General features: G+C 35.3%; 1 pseudogene; it reads right to left on the reverse strand.

Annotated features, from left to right (window-relative positions):
- Window positions 1–1,185: 1,185 nt before the first annotated feature.
- On the reverse strand, window positions 1,186–11,242 carry LOC103977012 (ubiquitin C-terminal hydrolase 15-like; annotated as a pseudogene).
- Between the last annotated feature and the right edge of the window lie 1,777 nt (window positions 11,243–13,019).

The raw sequence follows: 13,019 nt of genomic DNA on the forward strand, positions 1-13,019 counted from the left end.
GAGAAGCTTGCTTTCCTTTCTCCTCCCTCTTGTTTCTTCTCCCTTTTTCTTGGTTTTGTGGGTTTAGTAACTCGTTCAGCTGTCATCTGAACCATGCATTTGTGTTTTAGAGTCCAGAAATGGAGGAGGTGGTGATTGTGGTGATGGAAGGAAAAGCGATGTTGTTGCAGGAGAACTTGTGGTGGGCACTTTGTTCCTTGTTGAAATGGAAAGTGATGGGGGCATTCCTTGTTAGATATATAAGATCGATCTGTGTTATCAACACTGCCAAAAATCTCTTTGCTGGTGTGGGGGGACTGTCCTCCATTTCTCCTCCTCCAGTATTCTTCAAACACAAAATATATTGGACCAGATGAACTTTGGATGCTGAGCTCCTCACAAAAATCATACCTGTATTTGCAGCTGATGTTATTATCTTTTCTCCCAAAAGAACCTGAACTTGACATCCTTGCAATCTGCTTAGTTTCTTAAATTATTTACCCAAGATTTTTATAGGTTCAAGTGCAAGAATAAAACAGAAAACATAGAAATAAGAAAGATTATAACTTCATCAGATCTAATATATGATATTAATATTCTTGATTTAAAGATGATAATCTCTCTTGTTGATGATTTTTTTTATTGATAGGCTTCAATTCTTATAAAAAAAATAAATATTTAAAATCTTTTTTTTTTCCTTTGCTTCTCTTTCTGCTTGTTGAGTGTAGACATGCTATGTAAAACATCCTTAAATTAATCAAATTTATTTTATTAACAAATTAATTAAATTACTCAGACATAAAAAAAAAATATTTTTGTAGATTTAAAAAATAAATTCAACATTAAACACCTCTGACATTTTATTTTTGCATCTTAAGAACTCATTTAGTAATCTTTTTTACATTTTATATAATTTTATTTTTTTCAAAATAAATATTTATTTCTGTGTTGATCCCATGGAATTAAGAATTCTATAGTGTTATCCATTTGGGAAAAAAATTTGATAAGATATTGTATGATATGAAAATCTCAAAAAAAAAAAAAAAAAAAAGGTTCCTTCTTTGGATATCCGAGTTTCATCTGAAGCTGAAAATTATTCACTCGAAAAAGGAACTTCCTCTTTTGAAATCTTAATTCTCAATATCTCTCGATTGTGTTCTCACCTCAAGCCCTACCATCAAAAGTCAACCCACGAACATGCCTGCCTTGGTTCTCTAAATATCAAGATTAAACCACTTAACATACAAGATTATAAGATATCAATAAACTTCTCTAAATTCACCTAAGTTCTACATAAATGCTGCTTGCCTTCCCTGACAAACGCCTCTTACGAGTCGGCACGTCTCCATAGATTAAAAGACATGAGACGCAACCAAATTTAGCTCAAGGATCCGTTAGAATGTCCGCTATACCTAAGAGAATCTAACATGTCACGAAATCCAAATGCTGGAGGCCATCTCTACTGGGATTACTCCTGTTGACCAGACAAACATGCCGGAGCTACACGTTCCGATGAATATGCTCCGATCCATTCCGTAATCCTTCGTCTATGTACCCTGCTGCGTGGTCGAGATGGCAGTGGTGGATCCGTAGCATCACCCATGCTCCCCAGAAAGAACTTTGAGCAAGCAATGGTGTCACTGTGGACATACTCCGAGTCATCGAACGGCCAAAATAGAGAAGAAAGAGTCGCGTCAAGGCTGGTCTTGTCTCCAATAATCCACAGTGCTAAATGAGTCTCTGGTGCTCTCGGTGGTGAAGGATGAATCGTCCGAGCTTGTAAAAAGAGTCCAATCACTAGATGTAGCATCAGAAAACTCCATACTCCACGCATCCAGATGTGTTGGATTTGGCAGCATGTTTCTGCTTGAGGGTCTTGGGATGTACTCAGCACCATGGTACGTGAAATCTTCATTTTCCTCTACGGGATCAGTTCCCAGGTGCATTGAATATTCTGAGGCACACAAGATTTCATTTTGCATCTGTTGGCCATTTCTCAAATCTTTCTTGCTCTTCCATGTCCATGTTGGAAGCCTTGATAGCGATTTCCCAGTATAAGCTCGAGGGGGACGTGGGAAAGATCTGAGGATTAAATGATTTAGCAAATTGACAAGAATGAATCCACTATTTCACCAAAATAGACAACATACCTTGAATAGAAAAGCATGTATGCACCTTCAGACATCACTTGACTCAATGGTACTGGTTGCACCTGGTTTAAGAAAGAGATAAGATCAGAAAAGTATTATCAAGCTTAACTGAAGAAATTATTCTGACATGCTTGTTCCTTCTAGTTAGATATGCAACAATTGATGAAATTTGTTCTTGTAATCATAATTAACTCATCAGTTAACAGCTTAAAACGAGCAATAGATGGAGGTGTCCATCCAGGATGAGCAATATACCATTGTCTCCATTATAAGATTGGCAAAACTTTTGAGATTTCGTTCAGCAGCATCTATTGAAGATTCTGACTGATTACTACGTATCATTGCTAATTATTGTGTATATCATCGTGCACCAGCATGACACTACGACGGCATTGAAGCTCACAAGGATAACTAATCCCTTTTGCCTGTACAATTGTAGCTTTTCCTATGTCTAACATGTCTGATAAGCCCATCAGGAAATATGTTTCAATAATAATCATACTATATAGATAACTGGCAAGAGATGACAGGAAGTAAACTGAAGTATCATGCCAATTAGTATTGTTTTCCTCAAGGTTTCAAATACCAGTAAAATGATGTGTACCGATCAATTTATACCGGTCTAACAAAGGATCAGTACAGGAATATATAAGTCAGTACTGGTCATATGATGATACAATACCAGACTGACCTGTTGCCAAAACCATTGATACAATACCAGACTGACCTGTTGCCAAAACCATTATCGGATCAAGATTTAAAATTTTGAATCTTTAATGTTTTTTGTCAACTAATAAAGAAATGTTTAAAAAGCCAAGCACCAAATACATGAAACATGTAATATGAAAATGAGGCATTGTTTGCAAACTGAAATGGATGATAAGTTGTGTGTAGATAAATTTACAGAATAATATCTCACACATAGCTGGTCTGCTTGGTGAAATAGACAAAAGGCATCAAGCATGTGATACACTAATAATGCCACAAATCAAGATCATGCAGCATAAACTGATTTAATAAACTCTAGTTACCTCAGAGTCATCAATCTTGAACCATGTCCCTTCCAGATCTTTAACATACGAAACATAATGCCCAGAAAATGATGCATTGAAGGCGTCCAAGTGCACGACAACCGCGTACAACAGGTAAAGGGGAGGATTGTCAGCAGTCCCAGTCATAAATGGAATCATGTCCAGCATGTCAGGAAAGGTAACACATTTATTGATTTTGCCATACTTCCCTGTCTAATTAAGATAAAGAACAACAATGCACTGTGAGAGACGGGGTCACGGTACCATGCATTAGATGCACAGGAGAAGTTCTAACCGGAGTCAAATTTTTTTACAGGCTAATGTTAGTGACAAGGAATATTGCCAACAATATTTAAGGTCATGCATTAATTGCTCTCTGATATATCATGCAACATGTTTGTTATCATGTGCTGAAAACACACAAGGATATTGAGCAATACCATCATGTATCACCTAGAACAGAAAGCATAATGGTACATGAATGAAACAAGAATTTTCAAATGACCTACGAAAAAAGTGCTTCTAATAAAATGAAAAGGTACCACATTTATGTTTCACATGCACTGGACTTTGTAGAAACCAACAGAGCAATTACTGAAGTCCATCTGTTCAGGAACTTAATACCTGGAATCTCTTCAAAACTATAGTTAGTATGTTTGGCACCTCATGTACGCTCAACTGCTTTCTGGCTTTAACGTATGTTGAACACCTATGTTACAAATAGAACAATCTAATCAGCTGTGACAAACAACAAACTAAGTCAGATACATAAAGTAAGACTATTGATCAAACCTTCCACATCTGTACATGTTCTCTCCATCCAAATCTTCAGGAGCAGTAAATTGTGTGAGAGCATCTTCCAGTGACTCAACCCATCCATGTATCTCCAGGGTAAGATCCATAATGCGCTCATATCGTTCAGACTCAAGATGGCATCTTAGGCACTTAACCTTGATTCATTTTTGGTTCCTTAGTTAGAACTGAATGTAATTTATTATTAAGCCATGAAGATCAAACTAAGCCAACAAAAGGAATTTTGCAGGAAGTTAAAGTGAGATCAATGACCTTTGATTTTAGGCGACCACCAAATATCTGTTGTATAAGTGTAGTTTCTTGCAACCTTGGATCAATTTCCTTCTCACCACCCAGTCTCTCGAGACACACAGATTGCATCTGCATGACTAGAAGCCTGGTTTTGCACCAAGATACATCAATAGGACTCCTTCAGAAGGTTGCTGTTGGAAATTGTGCATAGATAAATTGAACTAGCATAAAAAAAAAGGTGCTATTAGACTGGACAGGTTGTTACCAAGACCAATCTCATGCAGTCACAGAAGGATGGGCTCAGTCTATGATTTCTTACTCTTGGGTTGAGTTAGGGCTTATTTTATAGTAGATATCAGGAAAAAAAAAGAATGAAATAATCAGTCACTATCTAGGATGGCTTGTCTCAGATTTCATCCAACTACCGGCCCAAAGCAGTACCAACATCGTCAGCCATAGTCTACCTGGACCCTAGCGTGTTAACCCTTCTTAGGCTGATGCTCAGTCCAGCTTGAACAGATTATTGCATCCCTTTTCTGAAGTGTAACGCATGAAGAACTTAGAAAGTAACAAATAAAGGAACACAAAAGGAGTGGCATTTTCGTTTGCTACACCTTAGGAATTCATGTGCATCTTCTTGGTTTCCACCACCCATGCGGCAACCAATATTTCTCATATTTGAAAGGATTCTACTGGGAGACAAAGGGCCACCTCCTTCACGCAACATTGAAACATGTTGCTCAAGTTCGCACATGAGGCACCATTCTTTGACACGGCCTAATAAATGGAAAACAATTGAGACAAAGAAATTCAGATGAAGTGACATAACTTAGACTTTTTTGCTCAGAAAAATAAGTATAAGAGTCAAAATTACAGGTTCTCGAATGCGATCTCTGAAGTAAGTAGACCATAAGAGGTTTTGTGCCAGTGAGACATTGCAAAACAGCATTAGCATAACAACTGCAATATACAAAGTGGCAGGAGTTAAATAGAGAAATTGCTAGAGAACATTACAAAACAAAACCAAAAAACAGTTATGCATGTGCATTATTTTATTTTGGAATAGGCACATCAACCACATGTGCAAGGTCATAAACACTAAGGTGTGTGTGTTTTCATTGTTGTTGTAATGTATTTAAAAACCAACGATATAAAAAGATAACTCAAATTATATGCAATCTGATCTCGTCTTTACTTGCTCTTGGTAGATACCATATATACCATTAGTATTTATCTTGGAACATAAAACATGCTCCCAAAGTTATTGATGTTCTGTTTCCAGTAACCTCATGTCTCTAATCCTCTCGAACACCATAGGCTGAGCTAAATAAAAGAAAATTATCCATGCAGATATCTAGATATCCATGTTAAATGATAAGAAAATGAAAAAATGTTCCAAAATGGTCCTTTGAATGTAAATATTCACTACAACCCACAAATTTGTGCTGTATTTCTTCTAGTTGACTAATTGGTTGGCACATACATTGCACGTCACATGCACACAAACCATAGGATTCATGATAGCAGATGACATTTTCCCCAGAATGGGTAATAAACAGATAAAACCTGAAATACAACATCGAAAGATCCGAATGAAGGTGCAAAAAACTCATTCCAAAATCACAGTTGATAACATGGAGCATTACATGGATAGCAATGGAGCTCAACAACAATAATTAGATCAGCTATAGATAAGTCCTTTTTTATGTACCGACCATAGATGATCCAACTACAAAGTTGACTGATTAAGGTTTTAAAAAATCAGGTGGGAACTTAGTAAGAACAACTGGGTTGGATGATTTGGATCGAGGTTTAGGGTTTCAAACAAATAAAATAAATACCAAGAAAACTAATGCATCAAAGAACCTAAATGTATTTTAAAAAATTGAAAATTAAAAATTTAGAAATACAAAAGAATATGCTAAAGAATACAACATAGTTGCTTGGTGATCATGCTTTGATCCAAATTTGACCTAGGTATTCGATTAGTGAGGTCCCTTGGCCAACTTGGGAATGTCTTCAATTTATCCCTATCCACAATGGCTTTTCCTAAACTATGCACAGATATATGTCTATCATGTCGACAACAAATGCATTTAAATCTGAGTCCAGCATTATAAAATTTCAACTACTATAGATGTAAAAGATAAGGTGCATGCCGCATTTTTATTATGTTTTTCCAATAATGTATAAGTAATTTACAAGCTAGCAAAACTTTATGCAAAAAATTATAAATTTCGAAAGCAGCTCGAGTCATTTATAAATATCTTCTTTTATCCAAAACCAAAATTTTGAAACATAACCATTTATCTATAAGAACTGTAATTTGGTGTTAGTTAATGATAATGCCTTCAAGGTAATTTGCACAGCTACCTTCACATGCTCAAATTAGTTTGCATGGCCACCTCTAAGCCAGATGACACAGCCCCCGTAATTAAATTCTGAACTCCATTACAAAATCTGGAAGCTATGAAGCATGACATGGACAGAAGATATACATACAAACACAGCAACTTGTTGAAAATCAGGATACAACACAATGCAGCATAAATATGACCTCTAGTGAGTACATATTTGTCTATATATTGCTAAGAGGATTTTGGGAAGTCCCTCATTGTCTAAGCTAGAATCTTGGTGCCAATTTCAAATTATGAAATCTACAAAGGAGACCTCTATTTTGAGTTACACTACCTATTATTGATAAGATAACAGTTAGAGGACGACAATGATGATCATGAAAGTGATGATTATGAATATTAATCTGTATTTAGGATGACAATGATGATAATGAAAGTGATGATTAAGAATACTAATCTGTATTTGGTTATTGTCATTAATTGACTGAAGACGAAATTCCCAAAAGAAACTAAATTATTAAATTCACAACATTATCCATAATAACTTGGTTTTCCTTGGGCTTAAATTTTATGACTTGATTCATGTAATTACATTGTTTCAAAACCTAGTCCAAGAATATTCAGTTGCAGTACATAAAGGTCCAACCGGGATAAGAGACCTTGATTGTCCGTACAAAGAAACCCGAACATTAATTCTCGGATCACAAAATAGAATTCAAAATGTTAGCATAGCCAAGATGAGAATATTGAGGTGAACACGTAGGATTGCCAAAAAGACAATATAAATATATTTTAATTAATGAACAATTAAGTATAATCTGTGATAGATGACAAAATGAGAAAATGATCATTTATAATGATATGGACATGGTGAAAGGATATCTATTGATATTTTGTTTAGACAAGGTAAGTTGATTAAGATTAGTGGTGCAAGGAGAGACACTGGGAGTATTAAGAAAATTTTATCATAAATAATAAAAAACATAATTGCTCTTAATTTAACTAGGAATATTGTATGATATGGAGCTCAACGAACGATAAAAGATCTATGTATCCAACCCCAAATGGTTGAGACATCCACCAAGGAACTTCAAACTACTACAATTCTTCAAAAAATTTAAGGTTTCTTTAGCAACAAATTTTGTCCTTTTTGAGGGGATAAATTAAGATGAGTATTGAGACAAACTATGATTCCAACAACATAGATTTTGGGTCAATAAATGCAATCAATTTTTGCCAATATAGAGATTGCACATAGCTAACCCAAGACTACAATCCTTACAATCCCATATTTCTCTCTTTTCAGCTTAATTCTCTTTCTAAAAGAAATAAATATTTTTATGTAAATACCTAGAATTTAAGCTGGTATATCAGGAAGTAACAAATCAATCCTCTCACAACCTTACAGCAGAAAGCTTGCTTCTTTAGCAAGCCTCATACAAATTTGCTCATGAATTGTATATAGAATAATGAAATATGTCACAACCTGTATTTGACGAATAAAGATCCCACTAGAAAAAATGATTTAAATAAGAATTTCGTAAGTCATACCTATTTCCACAATTAAGAAGCCCCCTAGGATATATGCCCCCCTCTTTATGCTGAAAGAACTTGACAAGATCCTCGTACGGAAACAACATCTGAGAAACCTGAAGTTTCAGTAACCAAAAGGCAGAGATTTAGTAGTCCAAAGAAATTCATCATTTTTAAGTCCAAGAACACATTATTTAAAACAAACCTTATTTTTTTTATTATAATTTTTTGATCCAACAAGATTCCATTTAAGAACTTTAGAAGTCTTCTCTGCAGCAGTCAAACTCCCTTCAATGCTTGGGTTCTTGTTGAGGTCCTGTAAGTGATTGTCTAAGGAAGCAATCTTATGTGGAATTTCTGCATCATGTTTTGAGAAAATAAGAATAAGAAATAAATATGAATAAGAATCCACAATTCATAAAAAGTATAAGGAAGTCATGTTTATCCTACTAGATCCTTGTTCCTTGTCACTATTTCTTCCTGGTCCTTGAGAACGGTATTCTCTTGAACCATTCTCTGGGAACTTTTGCATCAAGGGAGTGGAATGCCTCAAAGTGTAGGGGGGTTTTCTGAACATCATGCTTTGTTTTGTTGAATGCTCATCAGGGTAACTATCATGGACTGCTTCATTAGCAGAAGACAAACCAGCCTCCAAAGTGTCAACTTTCTCTGTATTGATATTTGCACCACTTTGGCATTCAGTTATCACATGTTTATCCAAATGGAAAAGGGATGATGATTCAGGGGAACCTTTTTGTTTCAATCCTTTTCTTGTTTCACCTGCTGACTTATTATGCTGGTTCATTGCATTTCTGACATTTGATGAATTGTTGGCATCTTTATTTAAAAGGACTTCGCTAGAGGTAGCAGTTAAGCTTCCATATCCTAACTGAAACCACAAGTACATAAGAATGGTCATAAGAAACTGCTTAACAAAAAAACTAACAAATTGCTTCTTGAAAGCACATACAATATGAACTTAAATAATAAGAACCTTTTGTTCTATAGGGGCATCTGCTGGAGAAATCTCAGTAAAATGGTCAGTAAATGAGGCTTGAGCAAAAGAATCATGGCCATAGTCTTGGACACATGCATGTGTAACAATTTCATCATTAGTAGGTTTAGCTCCTTTTGATTTATTAACAACCCCCTTGTCTGATGTTTTCCTTCCCATCTCTGAATTTTCAGATGTTTCGATGGCAATAGAGGAAGGATCATCCATGTCATTATGAAGATTGGAATGAGTGATCTCTTTAACACCATTGCCAGGGAAAGAAGATTTGTGATGAACTGTGTCTGTAAGAATTAGGCCAGCAGAAACATTCACAGAACTACCATGCCAGCGATGACATTCATGCTTGTGCGCCCGTCTCCAGTGAATTATTTGACATTTTCCAGAACTGAAAATATGCAACAATTAAACAAGTTTAAGATGCAGAAACAATAAAAGTTGTTCACCAGAGCAAATAAACAAGAATTGATTTTATCCTTACAAATAAAGAAGTCATTTGTGTGACTTGAGTCATGATCATCAGTAGGTCACAAAAATGCAATCTTACTGTTATACCAATGCCAGCCCTCTTGGCAAAATGTTTTTGGATATACGGATAATGTATAGATGTAAAAAAACATAAGAAGAATTGGAGCTTATGAAATTATGACAGCATTTAGAAATCCAGTAATGATGAACAATCCATACCAGTATCTGACCGACTTGCATCTGGAGCAGCGTGTTGTAGCAGGAGCAAAGCATCTAGCACATTCATGAAAGCCAGTCTTTGAAGGAGGTAAAACTAAAGGAACATGAACAGACGTTGTCGCTTCAATTTGGTAGGCTTCTTCAGCAGAAAGCTGAGCAAGTATACCTATCCTAGCCTTCTTCTTTGCAGACTCGTTCCATTTCCCAAGCAAAAAATATGTGAAAAGAGGAAGCACAACCAGGAAAATGAAAAGGGCAGGTATGTCAGCTTCCCTTGGCTGAAGCATGTCCCCACCAACATACTCATGTCCAGTTTCAACTTCTGCTACTTGGACGAACTCATATCATTTGATCTAGCCATATGTTTCACTTTTATCTCTATAAAAGATGAGAGAAATCCACTTTATTTGAAGAGAGATATGTTAAAAAAAAAACATAAAATCAATATCCGAAATTTCTCCAAGGAAAGAATGCATTTCAAATCACAGAAAGGTCTACAACTTCTGCATGTATAACATTTTGAGTTTCCAAACAATTAATTATATATATGGGCACATGTGCACAAGGGGGTGCATGCGTCGCGTGGCATGTGCACCCAAAAAAAAAAAGGCTACTAAATTTTGTTCTTCTATCAAGTAAAATTTACCTGATATGAGTTAACCAGGATGTATCAGGTCCAGTGAGATGTTCCTTCTGAAAACACAAGAAAGGAAATCTAAGAAAATGTATAAGAATCAACAGAAATACGAAAAGCAAGACCAAGATGCGAAATCAGCCTTGCGAGTTTTTTATAGCGACCAACAAATAAATACAAGGAGGGACATTTTTTGTTTCCAAGAATTCAACGATCCAATACCAGATTCATGCACCTTAATCTTGGAGAGGTTCACAAGCTAAGAAGACGTAGCAATCTGGAATACCCTTAATTCAAAGCTTTTGAACAGACTAAGAAACTTGACAACAGATATTCTATCTTCAAGCTTTTTAACCAACTACGAAACTGAGAAATAGCGCACTGCAGAAGATCAAAATCAACAGACAAAGTTCAGTACAAGGATCAAATCACGAAATAAAACCTCCAGAAAATGAAAACAAGAACTATCAGCAGTGACTAAAGTCGAAGCTCTTCTCAAGCTCCCTACTTGAGAATGAAACCTAACAGTCATATTCTATATAAAACACAATATACTCCGGCATTCAAAGAGAGTGAAATGGAGCAACGGCAATTGCCGAAGGAGACAAAAATGACATAAATCATGACTCCAAGAAGACCCTAGAGGACATGGGTGAAAGACGTTTTAGAGAGAAGGCCCATGTCATTTCACCAAGATCCGTGTTTTACAGTCTCTAGCTGAAAGAATCTAATCAAAGACCAACTCCCGACAAGCCCACATGAAATCCAGTACTTTTGTGCCTCTTGCCCCAAAGGCCCCCTCGTTACATACCTGAACTTTTCAGCAATTCCTCCACAAATACACATAGCACCCAGCATTTCCAGAAATATTTACGAACAAAAAGCCATCAAAAATCACTTCTCTCTCAAAATCCGAATTAGAAAGCATCAGAAGACAAAGGCAAAAAAAAAAAAAAAAACCAATTGGGATTCATATGTGAGCGCAAAAATCCTAAAAAAAAAAACCAGCATTTTGAACAAGCCGAAAGAGTCCAATGGAGGAAAAAAATGGTACCAATTAGAAAAAGGAGGCGACTTTCCCTCTTACCTCGGAGGAAAGGGAAACCTAGAGCACCAAAACCTCGCATCCTCCCAATTTTCTCCTGCGACAGTCTACCAATACAGAGAAGAAAGGCGAGGCTTTTCTTCCGAGCTGTTTCCGCGGGTCTTTGATTCCGCTCACAGGTCACGCTCTCCCGGACCCAATCCCCGTATCTGTCTCTGTCCTTTCTTTGATTCCGGTTTGTCCACAAGGCCTAAATGGCACCTGAAAGGACCCAAAGGTATTTTTCTTGTCCTGCAGCTCCAACTCGCGCCGCTGCTTCAACTTCTCTTGCGCATTCATTGGCTTCCTTTTATGCCCCCATCCCATCCAGCTAAGGAGAGGGATGGGGAAGAGATAGTCTCATTAGTACCTATGTTCTATTTTCCTTTATTTTACTACATTCATATAGTATTTATGTACTATTGTACGTTAGGCTAAAACTTACTAATTAATATTTATATAATCATTTAATAATTAGTATTCATATTAAACTTACAAAGATATCAATTAAATTTAATTTAATTGGTGAAGACTTTATCAATATAATATATTATAAGATTGAATCTCTTGTCCCTCATTTTGTTTTTTATAAAAAGAAAAACTCCAACTTAAGTTTATTTTAATATAGATATTTTTTATTAAATGATATAATTAATATTGATAGTTGAACTGAATATTATAGTGAAATCGAATCGATCTAACCTATTTTTTTTATTATTGTTGTATTTGAAAAGAGAAAGCTCAGCGTAATCATAGGAAAATTTCATTTGAAGATAAAGAATATTAATATTTTATGTCATAATTTTTCTTTAATTTGATAATGAAAAATTATAGTATCTCATGTATCATATACTTCGATTAAGGGCAAAAAATATTCGTATATCATATATTATGTTTCAATCCTTTCATAAAAAACAAAAAACCTTTTCCTCTAAACTCTTAAGTTAGTTTCAATTTATTCTAAATAAAAAAAATTATAAGAAGTTGAAGGGGTTAGATAAGATTAGTAAGTTCAAAATAAAAGCATACCTAAAAATATTAATCTAAACGGTGTCGATGATCATATCATTTGTCCCCTCCTCCCTCCTCAAATGTGTTTTAGATTAAGAGGCATAACTAACGATAGATCAAACATTTTTATCCAATACTTATAAATCTAAAGTACAAGAAGATCATAAAATATTCATAAAATACTTTTTATCTTTGTATATCCAGTTTTAGTCCAAAGACTAAAAACTCTCGTATCACTTATCTCTCTTTAGTTTAAGGACGAAGAATATTTTATGACATTCCATACTTATAAAGACTATATCGATGCATTCAGCGAGATCTGTCTGATAATTAAATTATTTTTAATTTGTTTGGCAATGCAAAAAGACTCGTAATGAATTCGATTGATCAAATAAGTTTAGCGAATTCAGCATACAAACATCCCTAGGAATGTCAATCTATATAGTTTTATAAACGTCATCAATTATATGACATAAATGCCTTATCGAAGAAACATA

The sequence above is a fragment of the Musa acuminata genome, chromosome BXJ2-3 (assembly GCF_036884655.1).
Source record: "Musa acuminata AAA Group cultivar baxijiao chromosome BXJ2-3, Cavendish_Baxijiao_AAA, whole genome shotgun sequence".
Taxonomy (NCBI): Eukaryota; Viridiplantae; Streptophyta; class Magnoliopsida; order Zingiberales; family Musaceae; genus Musa; species Musa acuminata.